This window comes from Pleurodeles waltl, chromosome 3_2 (assembly GCF_031143425.1).
Source record: "Pleurodeles waltl isolate 20211129_DDA chromosome 3_2, aPleWal1.hap1.20221129, whole genome shotgun sequence".
In the NCBI taxonomy this organism is placed as follows: domain Eukaryota; kingdom Metazoa; phylum Chordata; class Amphibia; order Caudata; family Salamandridae; genus Pleurodeles; species Pleurodeles waltl.
Genome location: NC_090441.1, coordinates 78514141 through 78526602, shown reverse-complemented (window position 1 = coordinate 78526602; position 12462 = coordinate 78514141).

Here is a 12462-nt window from a genome sequence, read left to right as displayed (position 1 = left end):
TCCCTGTGGGGATTTTTTGAACATTCACAGGGGCCTTCTCCCTTGCGTATGCAAGATCGTACATATACATAAAATAATTTAAGTCTTCACTTTGATTTGAATGAATGAAGTGGGCTTGTCGCCTCTCTACCCTCCGTAGGGGTGCTACATGCATGTGAGGCTTCCTGATGACATAGGGGCATATTGAAGTCTTCTAGCCATATCAAGGTTAGTTCTTTATCCTGAAGCCGAGTGAAGGAGTCCAGAAAGTCTATTACTTCCTCAAGGCTTTCCTTCAGGAGGCCACGTGGTATGTTATTATAAAAATGTATTAACAAGATACCTTTACTCCCCTCAATCAGCAATTATACAATCATAAAGTAAGATGAGGACCAGATTAAAGTTGCCTCCATTTTTGGTAATTGTAGTGAGACGAGAACCAAAAGTCCCCCACTTGTCCCTCCCGCTGTAGAGGCAATTGCTGGTTGATATAAGGATACATAACCATCCAATAAAAGGGGGTCCTTTGACCAAGTCTCCTGCAAACAAATTATATCATACATAGATATAAAATTCAACCAATCTGGATTTTTAGTATTAGACTGAAGCCCTGCAACATTCCAACTAATTAACGTCAAAGATTTGCGACCTAGTCCCACCACCTGATCTTTCCTAGTGGTAATGGGTGCAGAAACACCAAGGGAAATACCCATCTCATCAAGGCCATCCTCTAGTAAAAAAGTATCATGCCAAACTCCTTCCATTTCACCCGTGAAAACATCCCTTGTAAATCTATCAGTGCCTATAAGTCAGTCATTCTCGTCTAAGGGGTTAAGGGCCTGCCAACAATGAGTGATAGGAACATTGGTCCGAGCTTGTGGCAGAAACGGCCCTGAATTAAATTCACACTTCACTGCTGTGGAAACATAGAAGTGACTTAATAGGAAAGTTTGGATCCCCTCTTTGGTCCGGACACAGTGAACCAAGTCAGCCAACAGGCGCTTGACTAAATAAGGATTAGCAAAATTAATCACAACACAATCACCCTCATATGCTTTCTTTGATGAACCAACCCAGTTCACTCTATCTATAAGATGATTCATTTCTCTCAACTCCAAGAGCATTATGAACTGATGTATAGTCAGTACCTATGATACTGGCAGTTCTCATAAATCATAGGTCAGCATAAAGAGTTACTGATGTGATACAAGATGAGACGCCTTTAGAATGCGGGTTGCTAGGGGCATCTCTAACCAGCCATGCAGTGTCACAAATCAATTTTACACTTCTACATAACAGCCTCCCTCCGCTGACCATCCTGAGGGGAAAATTGCAAAACGACCTGGGCAGACTGGAGAATGATGACTGGGGTATGGCATGCCGATATCCCAGCAAATTGGCAATAAGACCAAAGATTCAACTGATCCAACTAAAAGTGTTCCATACAGCATACTCTACCAAAAACAAATTATCGTAAATGGTAAGGAGTGAGTCTGACCTTTGTTCATGGGGTTGTAGACAGAAGGACACACTACACACACTCTGGGGCTACCCTAAGATCCAGGCATGCTGTGTGGGAGACGCAAGATCTCTGAGGTGTTGGAAATAATAGTAGCTCTCACACCACAGCTGGTGATCTTGGGAGATCAGACTTCAGATCGATACGTGCTTCTTTTTTGCAATGTTGCCCTGATGATGGCTCCCTGCGATCTAATTCACAGGTGGAGTGGTGCCACACTCCCGACAGTGCGGAAATGGGAATCCAATATGGATTGGGTTATGCAAGCTGAAAATTTGTGTTTCAGTCCAAAGGTTTTCCCAGAAAATTTGAAAGTGTGCCCCCCCCTTGGGGGTGGCTGCAGACTTGTAACGGCAGATAATGGCGGTGGATCGTGTGTGGGGGTGAAGTCGGGGGGGTACACCGGGAGCTAAATATGCAGGGGATTCTGAATGGATAAAAATGTGGGGCGAATGCCCATCAGATATGATCATGATATGGGCAAAACATGATGTACGTACAATGGAGTACATGGCCTGAGTTATTGTTTCGGGTTCCCAGCTATTTGGGTAAGGGTTGTACTAAGACCACAATATAAATATGTTTATAAATACAAATAATAACTAGGATGAATTTGGTCTCTAACATCCCTGAACCCTAGTGACACTGCACCTGCTGCAATATTGACTGGTACACCTCTCTGAGGGGCCTCGTCCCTTGGGCCTCGCAGCATTAGTCCAGCACTGCAAAGCCTGTGGTAGGGCATCTTCTCTCCTTCGACTCACAGCACGCAACTGTGACAATACAGCCCAGGGGAGAAAAGCCCTCTCCTGGGCTTCGCAACACTGTAACATGAATGTGAGTCCCATGGAAAAGAGGCAAGCAGCAGAGCAATGGTGCTATGAGTCCTGGCACAAAGTAAAAGCACCCACAAGTAGTCTAGTGGCTGCACTGTAAAATGCAACCATAATATGGGTGCAGTGGGGCCATAACAGCCCTGGTGGCACTGCAATGATACACTATTGTCGGATATCATCATGGCATCAGCCATGCACACAGTCATGGTACAATGCTGTAAGGCACAAGAGAGGAGTCCGAATCCTGAGACCTAGATGGGGGAGGGAATCCCTACCTCGCTAAGCAACAGTGGTCTAGTGCTAGGGGGCCTACGGGATAGGAGTCCTTTCACTGGGTCTCGCAGCCTTCACCAACATGATGCAGAGCTGCAAAGCACCTGGTCACATCCATCATCTAGAAATGAAAGGCCCAGGTGAGGGGGGCCTCTCCCATGTGCCTTGTGGTTATGGTCTAATGCTGCAAGGCCCATTCCCTGAGACTTGCAGCTATGACACAGCACTGCAAGGTCCAAGGAAGGTGGCGCAGAGCTATGGTATAGTGCTATAAGGTTCATGAGAAGGTAGACCCATCTCATAGGCCTCAAAGCCATTGTCTAATGCTGTAAGGCCCAGGAAAGGGCCCACTGCACTGGGCCTTGCAGCCATGTTCTAATGCTACAAGGCCCACTGGAGGACAGCCTCCCTCTCCTTGGCCTTGCAGCCATGGTCTAGAGGGGCCTTGCAGACATGTTCTAATGCTAAAAGGCCCAGTGGAGGACAGCCTCCCTCTCCTTGGCCTTGCAGCCATGGTCTAGAGGTTCATGGCCTACGGGAAGGGTACCCTCCTCACTTGAATATCACAGCTATGACCCAGTGCTGTCTTCTCAACCATTATCCAGCTTTACAAAGTCCAGGTCTCGCAGGCAATGATCTGGTGCTCTGAAGCCCAAACCCAACTCTGCGGAGTCTGTGGGAGAGGAGCATTGTCAGGCCCAGTGGAGTTAGGGCCCTCAACCTTGGTTTGGCACTATGAGGCCCAGGAGAAAGGTTTCTCTCCCCTAGGCCTCTCAGCCATGGTCAAGTTCTGCGAGGCCAAGTGAGGGGACCCCAATCCCTGAGCTTCTCAGCCACAATCTAGAACTATGAGGCTGGGCTCTCTCTCTCTCACTGTCTCTCTCTCTCTCTTTTCCCCCCACCTCTCCCCCCCTATCTCCACCCCTCTCTCCCTCTCTCTCCTGGATCTCACAGTGCTGGGTCACAGCTGCAAGGCCCAGGCGTGGGGATCATTCTCCCTCAGGCCTCACAGTGCTAATCTATGGTCATGGTTGGGTGGGTCTTGCAGTTATGACCCATTGCTGTTAGGCCCAGGTGAGGAGAGCCATGGTTTAGCACTGCAAGGCCCACGGAAGAGAGATCCTCTCTTCAGGACCTCAAAGTCACGGTCTAGTGCTGTGAGGCCCAAGGGAAGGGGGGTCCATTCCCTTGCGTCTCACATCCATGATGTCCACGGCAGAGGGCCCTTTTTCCTCTCCCTCTGCTGGGCCTCTCAGCACTGGATTATAGCTGCATAGCCAAGAGGAGGGGACCCCTCTCACCTGGGCCTCGCAGCACTATGTCTGTGAGCCTTGCTCCTATGCCCAAGTACTGTGAGCCCCATGGGATGGGGTCCTTTTACTCTCTCCCTCTTCTGGGGATCTCACAACTGGGTCATAGGTGTGAGTTCCAGGGGAGGGGAACCATCTTCCTGGCCTCACAACTATGACCCAGTGTGGTGCAGATAGAACAGAGAGAAAAAGAGATGCCATTTATAGCACACTAGCCCTGGGCCCCCTGTCATGAGCTGAGGGCAGGGCCCTGGGCAGCTGCCCACACTGTGCATGCCAAGTGGGTATTTTGCTATGGACTAGCAGTAGCCTGTCACTGTGACTCCTACATTGAATCCAGCTGCTGCTATTTCTCTGTGAATGGCGAGTGCCTAAAACAAATTGATGTTGTGAAGGAGTTAAACAACCTGACTGGTATGAAATAGGGTGTCTGTGTGAGGTGTATGATTCAGGTGCACACATTTGAAAACTGAGGCATTACCCTTGTCCTACTCATTCGTCCTTGGTGTGTCCGGAGCTTGAATCCATTATGTCTCTGTAGCTGGTACTGCAGGATTCTCTTGAGCCCTGCTCTCAGTTATCTCTCCACGGTTCCTGATCAGTGACCTGATTTCTGATACCTGAGCTCATGATACTAATCTCGTGTGTGATCCCCACTCTTTGATCCCCTGGCCCTGATCTTGAGTCTCGCATTCGATTTCCTGTCCCTGCTGCTGATCATAGACAAGCTTTCTAGTCTCTGGTCACCTGTGACTGATCTCTCATCATTGATCTGTTTACCCTGGTGTCATGCCCCTATTCTGTTGTGATTTCCTCTCTTGATATGCCATCTCCAATGTTCTCTCGCCGATCTTCTATCCTCAGTCCCCTGTCCCATTCCCAATCCTCGGCTCTTGATTTACTCCATCTCCTGATTTCCCTACCTTAATCACTGATCCAAGTCCCGTAATTCGGGAGCTGCACTGGTCCTATGCTTTTTGAGGTTTATGCTTCTCCAGCTGCTGCTGTTTGTTCAACCCTCATTATGTTATAAATCCATAATTTGTTCGTGCCTTGGCTAATTTTAAGCTCACACCCCGGGTCTGGATATATCCTCCCTGAACATATCCAGAAATTCCAGTGAAAGTAGTTACTATGTTTGATGAGTATTTCCAAAACATCAAGGGCTTGGGAAAGCTCTTCCATTTCCATGCCAGGGATAGCCTCTTGAACTTTCCTTGGTAGGTGATTTTTACAGGGCTGAACTAAGATCAAGAAGACCATGAAAACTACTAACACCGGTGTGTGTGGGTGTGGGTGTTATGGCAGAAATGATATAGAGAAGCGAATTAGCCACAGGCCAGTATATACTCAAGTCATTTGGGACTCGAATATGGACAGTCACATGCCAGTCAAACCCTATGCACAAAAGAAGGGACGCTGGATCCCACAATAGAGGATGTACCAACAACAGCCGCTAGATGAACAGAGGGAATTTCGAAGAGATGTCAAGACGAAAAGCATGCTCTTCCCCAGCTTCATCATCCTGTCATATGCGCTACACAGGCAAAGCTCCTGGTTACTTTACCGACATGCTGCTTCTGAATGTTTATCAGACAAACCGATTGGGACACCAAACTAGAGACAGAAGAAATCACCCTTTTCAAAAACATCAGTCTACATTTGCTCAGAAAAAGGTGTTACTTTTTCAAAAGCATTAGAAGTATAAGTGTAACTAAATACCACTTTGCACAACCCATATCCCTTCTTTAATATACAACAAAATAAGAAAGAAAAGAAAGAAATATCAACATTATAACTCACTGCAGATGCTCCATAACAGAGTATACACAGTCACATTACAAAATCATGAAATTTCTTTGGCAACACAACCGACCTACCCCCACGTGTTGCTTAGTGATACCACTCAACTCAGTACCGTTAGTAACTGGAATGTGGATATCTCCTCTACCACTCCCATTTCCTTCACTCGAATTGGATGCACTTACATACTTGCATGCACTTGCTATGTCATCCCACATCCATTCCATAGAATGTGGAGGGTCTCCTTGTTCCCTTTTAGAAATTTGCCAATCAAGGACCTTATTGCATCTGGACATTCTACTAAAATGCCATATCTTTTAGTCACTGAGCAAAGCAGATTTGTTCTAAACCTCCACAACTTGCTTTTAAAAAAAATATATATATATATTAAATGGATGAATGAGACATAATTAATTACCAACACAAGAAAGGAGATAAGCTCCCATCTGGTACAGCAGCTTTACAATAAATTCAGAATAAAGTGCTTCATGCCATAATACATAAAGAGAAAAAAACAAAAAAAGAGAAAGATCAAATACGTACAGTTTTACAAGTGACAATAACAAGTCCATTACCTAGACCTAACCCAATCCCGAAGCACCCCCAGATTACCTGCCCCTTACTTCTTGCCTTCTTCCCCTTACTCTGGTGAAGTGCTATCTCAGATGATATACAGATAAGAGTCGCCCCAGCAATTGCTGAAATGATGGAGGTTGTGGATCTAGCCATGCAGATGCGACACAGATTCAATAGACCGCCATGACCATAAGGATGAAAAATTTAGGTCCTGCCACTCTTCCCTCTTCTAGTTCTCCAAAGACCAGCATACCCGGCGTAATGTCCAACTCATATTTTATCACCTCTTTTAAAAACCTTTTGACCTCCCCTTTTAAAGGTTCCAATTTTATGCAGGTAGCAAACATATGTATGAGATCTGTCCCGAATACCGAACACCTTGGACAACACGTCCCTGCCATCTTCTCCCATTTGACTATTTTAGATGGGTAAAATATAAGTCATATATTGTCTTATAATGCTGTGCCTGTAATGCTGATGAGATTAAAGTCATACACTCCAATTCAAGGGATTCATAAAATGTTGTGCTCCCACTATTCAGCCTGCCTTCCCACTTCTTGTATATTTCTCGAGGTCATCAAGCTGTTCTGATATGAGTAACAAATACAGGGAGCATATTGACGGCTGGGCCTCACCTATTATCATCTCCATGAGGGTTTTTTTAGTAAACCCAACCGGCCCGTCAGTCTTCTTACTTAAAAAATCTCTTATTTGCAGGTACTTTAAGAATTCCTGCTGCTCCATCCCATATCTTTCCCGGAAGTCCTCAAATGTTCTTATCACAGTTCCCTCCTAGAAATCTCCTAACCTCTGCATCCCGGCAGCTCCATTTTGCAGAGCAATGATTCTTAAAAATCTCTGGTATGGATTGATTATTATGGGTTGCACATACTGATTAAATCTACAGAGTCCAGCTTTCTTCCGCCAGGGGTTCCAGCATTTAAAAGCGACTTCTAGTACCTTAAACTATACTTTCTTATAGCAACTGGGTTCTACCAAGGTCAACAATCCCCCATTAGCTATCGGCCCAATTAATAATTCGTAAATATTTGGCCGATGTCCCTCACCTGCCACATCTCCTTTGCTTGCCATTAGCAGGCACATATACTGGAAGGCGGCTGCCAGTTGATGTAGTTTAATATAAATCTGCTAGCTCTTCTGCTCTTACCATACGCCCAAATAAATCTTGTTACTAGCTGATCCATTACTACAAACCACAACTTTTCAAAGTCCAATGGGATTGTTCGAAACAGGTACAGCACCTTGGGGAGAAAAATCAATTTAATCGTATTACAACGTCCCATTATGGACAAATGCAAGTTGTTCCATCTACTGAAGTCTTGCTTAGCTTTCCCTAAAATCGGCATTAAGTTTAGATTGACTATTTGTCCCAACGTGGGGCTATGCCTAGATATACTGCATGGTCCACTCTACGGGTGTCAATGGTAGTTGTATACTTATTAGCCAACAGCTGAGTCTTCTCTCTATTCAATAAATACCCAGAAATGTCACCGAAATTGCTTGCCACATTCTCTATTTACCTTAAAGCTTTGTCAGGGTTGGCTGTTATAACCGCTATATCATCTGCATATGCATAAGATATAAGTATCTTGGTGTCCCACCCATACATATTAACTGGTAAAATGGCTGGGTTCTTTTCTAGCTGCCTGAGCAAGGGATCGATGTACAGTGCAAACAACAGCGGGGCGCACTGACACCCCTGTCTGGTACACCGCCCAATTTGAATGATGTCAGATTGCCCTCCCATCAATTGTACATGAGCATTCGGTTGCCCATAAATAGCCTTAATTGCCTTTCCCAAACTTGTCTCAGAGTTCATACATCTCTAAAACTCTCCACAAATACTCCCAATTAACCCTATCAAAGGCCTTTTCAGCATCTAATAGTGCCACTGCCATAGATTTTTCTGCCACGCTTGTTGCATCAAACAGCGCAATGACTCTTCTAATGTGATCAGTGGTGTCCCTCCCGGGAACAAAATCAGGTTGATTTGGTGTGACTAGTTTCCTAATAATAGGAGATAAACATGATGCAAAAAAATTAGAGTATATCTTAGTGTCACTGTTTATTAATGTGATAGGCCTATATGAACTGGGATTTTGTGGTATTTTTCCCTTTTTCAGAAAAACTACTATTTTAGCAGTTTCTCAGGAGGGATGAGCCTTACTATCTTGTTGCACCTGAGTAAACAATTCGAGCATCACAGGCAGCAATATAGTCTTAAAGTGTTTATAACATTCTTGGGGGGCTGCATCCGTCCCCTCCGCCTTTTCAGTTGGAAGTCCGCAGATTGCCTCCTCATGTTCTTTCATCCTAATCTTGTCCCCCAGTGCCTCCTGATCCTCCGTCGTGGTACTGCCTGTCCCAACCCTGCTTAAAAACCTATTAACTGCTTCCACATCTACCAGGGGTGACCTTACAAAGTTCTGCATAATACCTGCAGAAAGCTTTCCTAATATCTTAAGGATCGGAGACAAGCCTTCCAAGCGGATCTTTAATTTCTCTAATAATACCAGCCTCTGCCTTTTGGCAAGCTCGTATCGCCAACAGGTGACCCACCTTCTCGCTGTATTCATAGCATTCAGCCCGCTTTGAGAGATATTTTTCCACCACTTTTTTTGCTGAGATTTCATTACTTGTTGCTTGGCTATTGCAATTTTCTGTAACGCACCCTTCACCTCCATGCCCCCATCAATAGCTAGGATGAGTTGATTTTCTGCCTCTTTAAGCTTGAAATGTGCTTCCTTGATCTGACTTTGGGCATACTTCTGCTTATTGATACTAAAGCTAAACGTTTCTCCACGTATTCCTGCCTTTAAGGTGTCCCATTCAATCTCCACCGGAGCGGACCCCCTGTTAAATTCAAGAAATTCCCTCAGCCATATGTTCATATGGTGGGGGTAATCTGGATCATTCAAAAGCCCTCTCTCAAAGGTCCACTCCCTCCTATTGCATTTAGAACCCTTCATATTTATTTCCAATATTAACGGATTATGATCTGACATAAACTATGGGTATAATTCCATACGAGCCCCTGTCAGCAGTTTGGGAGACATAAAAAATAATCTAATTGGGCCAATTTGGAGCCGGATCTGGTGCACACAATCCTGGCCAGCCATCCTCCAATCCTATTTCTTTTTGCAGACTACAGAGAGCTTTATACACTCTAAGTTTACATTGTTGATATCTATTGGGGTTGATCTCAATTAGGTCTTTCAAGAACCATTAAAATTCAGATCTCCACATACTATATATGGGGCCGGCCACTCTTCCAATTCTGCTGATATAAAATCTAATACTGATGGATCGTCCATCATTGAACCATAAAGGGAGCATAAGGTGAACCCTCCTTCACTATGTTGACATTCTACTACGGCCCATCGTCCATACTTATGTGCCGCCCGTTGTGTAAACTCATACTTACCACTGCCAGCTACTATGGCTACCCCTTTGGTCTTGACATTCTGTTCGGTGCATATCATAACCCTCATCCCAAGGGAATCTAAAATAGATCTTTTACCATACTCTATATGTGTTTCCTGTAAACAGTATATATCAGCCCTTAATGTTTTCATATCTTCAGCAATTCTCTGCCTCTTCTGGGAATTATTTAGCCCACAAATATTTATAGAAGCAATTCACATTTTAGACATTTGCCGACCATTTTTCACAAATTACCCTTGGGCTTATACAGTTGTGGAGAATCACATGCATTTCACCCTTCCTAGTAACTAGTCTTTTGCATCATATATCATACTTCAGTATTCTTAGTGCCTTATCCTTTTCCTCTTGTCTTATAATATCTTCTTCCCTTATCGTCCTCTGCCACCTCCTGTTCCCATTCATCCTTTTTTACCCAATGCCTGCCCACTGCCCTCCCTAAGTCATCCTCCCTCCCTCCCTTCCCTCTTCACCCTTCCCAACACTCCACCCACCCCCTCTTCCACCACCACCCTTCTCGCCCGCACCCCCCATCAATGGAGCAATCAGACCCCAAATGGTCTGAGTGATGATTCACTGAGTGCTGCCCGCAGCCCCCCCCCCCACTGGGACATGCTCCCACCATAGTCCGTAAAAATTAACACCTATTCTCGCTGTATGTTAGTGCCCTTTCTGTCACTGCTCAAATTTTTTGCAGATTCTGCTGCTTCAATTCACTCAAATACTCCTTTGCTTGAATCTCTGAAGTGAATACTCTAATTTTTCCTTTGATTATCATTTTCAACCGTGCTGGAGCTAACAAAAAAGGCTCCCCGCTGCATCCTGATAGGGCTTGATTAATTGTCGTAGCTCCATCTATGCTCTACAGTCACATAACAATAGTCTGGTTGACTGAAAAAAGTGAGATTGTCCATGCATCGAGGGGCACCCGATCGGGCCTTTTGGAAGATAGCTTGTCTTAGCAAATAGTTGCCAAAGAAAACCAGAATGGCCCTTGGGTGCTTGGATTCAGGGTTGTACTCTTTTCGCCTGACTGATGGGAATCAATGGGCTCTTTGTATTTCCACCTCCAATTTGAAAGTTCTGGAAAGGCCTTGCGTAGGAGATTGACCATGAATGACCTAATATCGTTGCCCTCCACCCCTTCTTCTGTGCCCAAGAAGCACAAGTTATTCCTCCTTTCTTGATTTTCTTAGTCTTCCAACTTCCACATGATGTTGGTTAATTGCCCCCGTGTGTTTCTGCCTGCTCTTTCAGTCCCTCGACTTCTGCCTCTATTATAGAAGCTCTGTTCTCCACTGTGATTAGTTTATCTTCAATTTCCCTGCAAGTTTTCGCCACTTTCCTTACCGTAACCTGCAGTTGTTTGGTAGCCATTCATGCTCTCTGACTCTCCATTCGTGTTTCAGTTTGCAGTTCCTTTATTGTACCATATATCAATTGCAACATTGTTTTGTCTGTACTGCCTGTACTACTTATGGGATCCTCCGTACTATTTTCTCCTAGTACCTCATTGGGAGATAGGATGGTCTCTGGGCCCCTCTCCTGGCTAGAAAGGGTGATCCATGAATATACCATTTAAAAGTCGAGCGCACCGTTCTAAATCTCCAGTTCCAGTAGCTGACGCAGGTCTCTGCTTTGTGCGCCTTCGCTGTTGTTGTTTTGCCATTTGGCCTGTATCTGATGATAGACTCTCAGAGCCATCTGAAATGCTTCCTTCGTCGTTGCTTGGATTACAGCCACTACTGATGGCCTCTGAGTCTTCAGTTAATGAGTAAAACTTCTCAGCACCATCTTAAGCCCAATCCATACTGTTCCCGCCCCATTCGGTCTTTCTTGCCTCGCCTTCCTGGCTGTCTGTGGCATGGCCATCTTCCAGACTTAGCTACTTGCAGTTCCTGATGTGAGTTTTTTTTCATAGGGCTTCAGGGGTTCGTCAACCATGCCACGTATGTCTTGTATGCCTTCATTATGGATATCTGCTTGTAGTTGTGTGCCTACATTAGTGGTTGACTCAGTGGCTTCTTCAGTCTGTTCCATCCACCTCCTGGATTCATCCAGCTGTCTCTCCCCTGTGTTAATGGCATGTTGGGATCGAGAACGGCTGGTAATTCTACACTAACCTGTATCTTCTCCCCTAATGAGTTTATCAGTTCTTGATTATCCTTTGCGTTAATCAGTGTGTCTTCCAACTGGGGCGAGGGCTCTGTGTTGACAATCTCTTGACCACCATTAGAAAAGAAGTTAATAATAGTGGGTTGTGGCCTACTCTTGGCCCTATGATCAGGCTGAACCGCCCTTCCCATGCTCAAACCATCCTTAAGAGCCCCCGCCGGTTTTGCTGAGTGATTTAATCGGTCCTGTAGCAGACCGCTTACCTGCTGGGCAGTCACAGCTCCCATCCTTTGCTCGCATTTGACACACCACCCTCGTTGAGCGGCCCTCAATAGTGGTGTTATCTCCTTTCTCCACCTTCTCTCCTCCAGTCCGCACGCTTTTTGGCGCCATGTCCACTTCGCCCGTCGGCCTCACTGACCAATTTCCTCTCAATATTCTCATTATTGCACTCACACGATCCGTCTCGCTCGCTACGAGGCAAAGTGTGCACCTCACTGGTAAAATCAGCATCCATAAACTGCTGCCTGGAGGGCGTTCTTTAGTACCCCCTAGCACACCCTTCTCGTAACGCGGCACCATCCTCGAT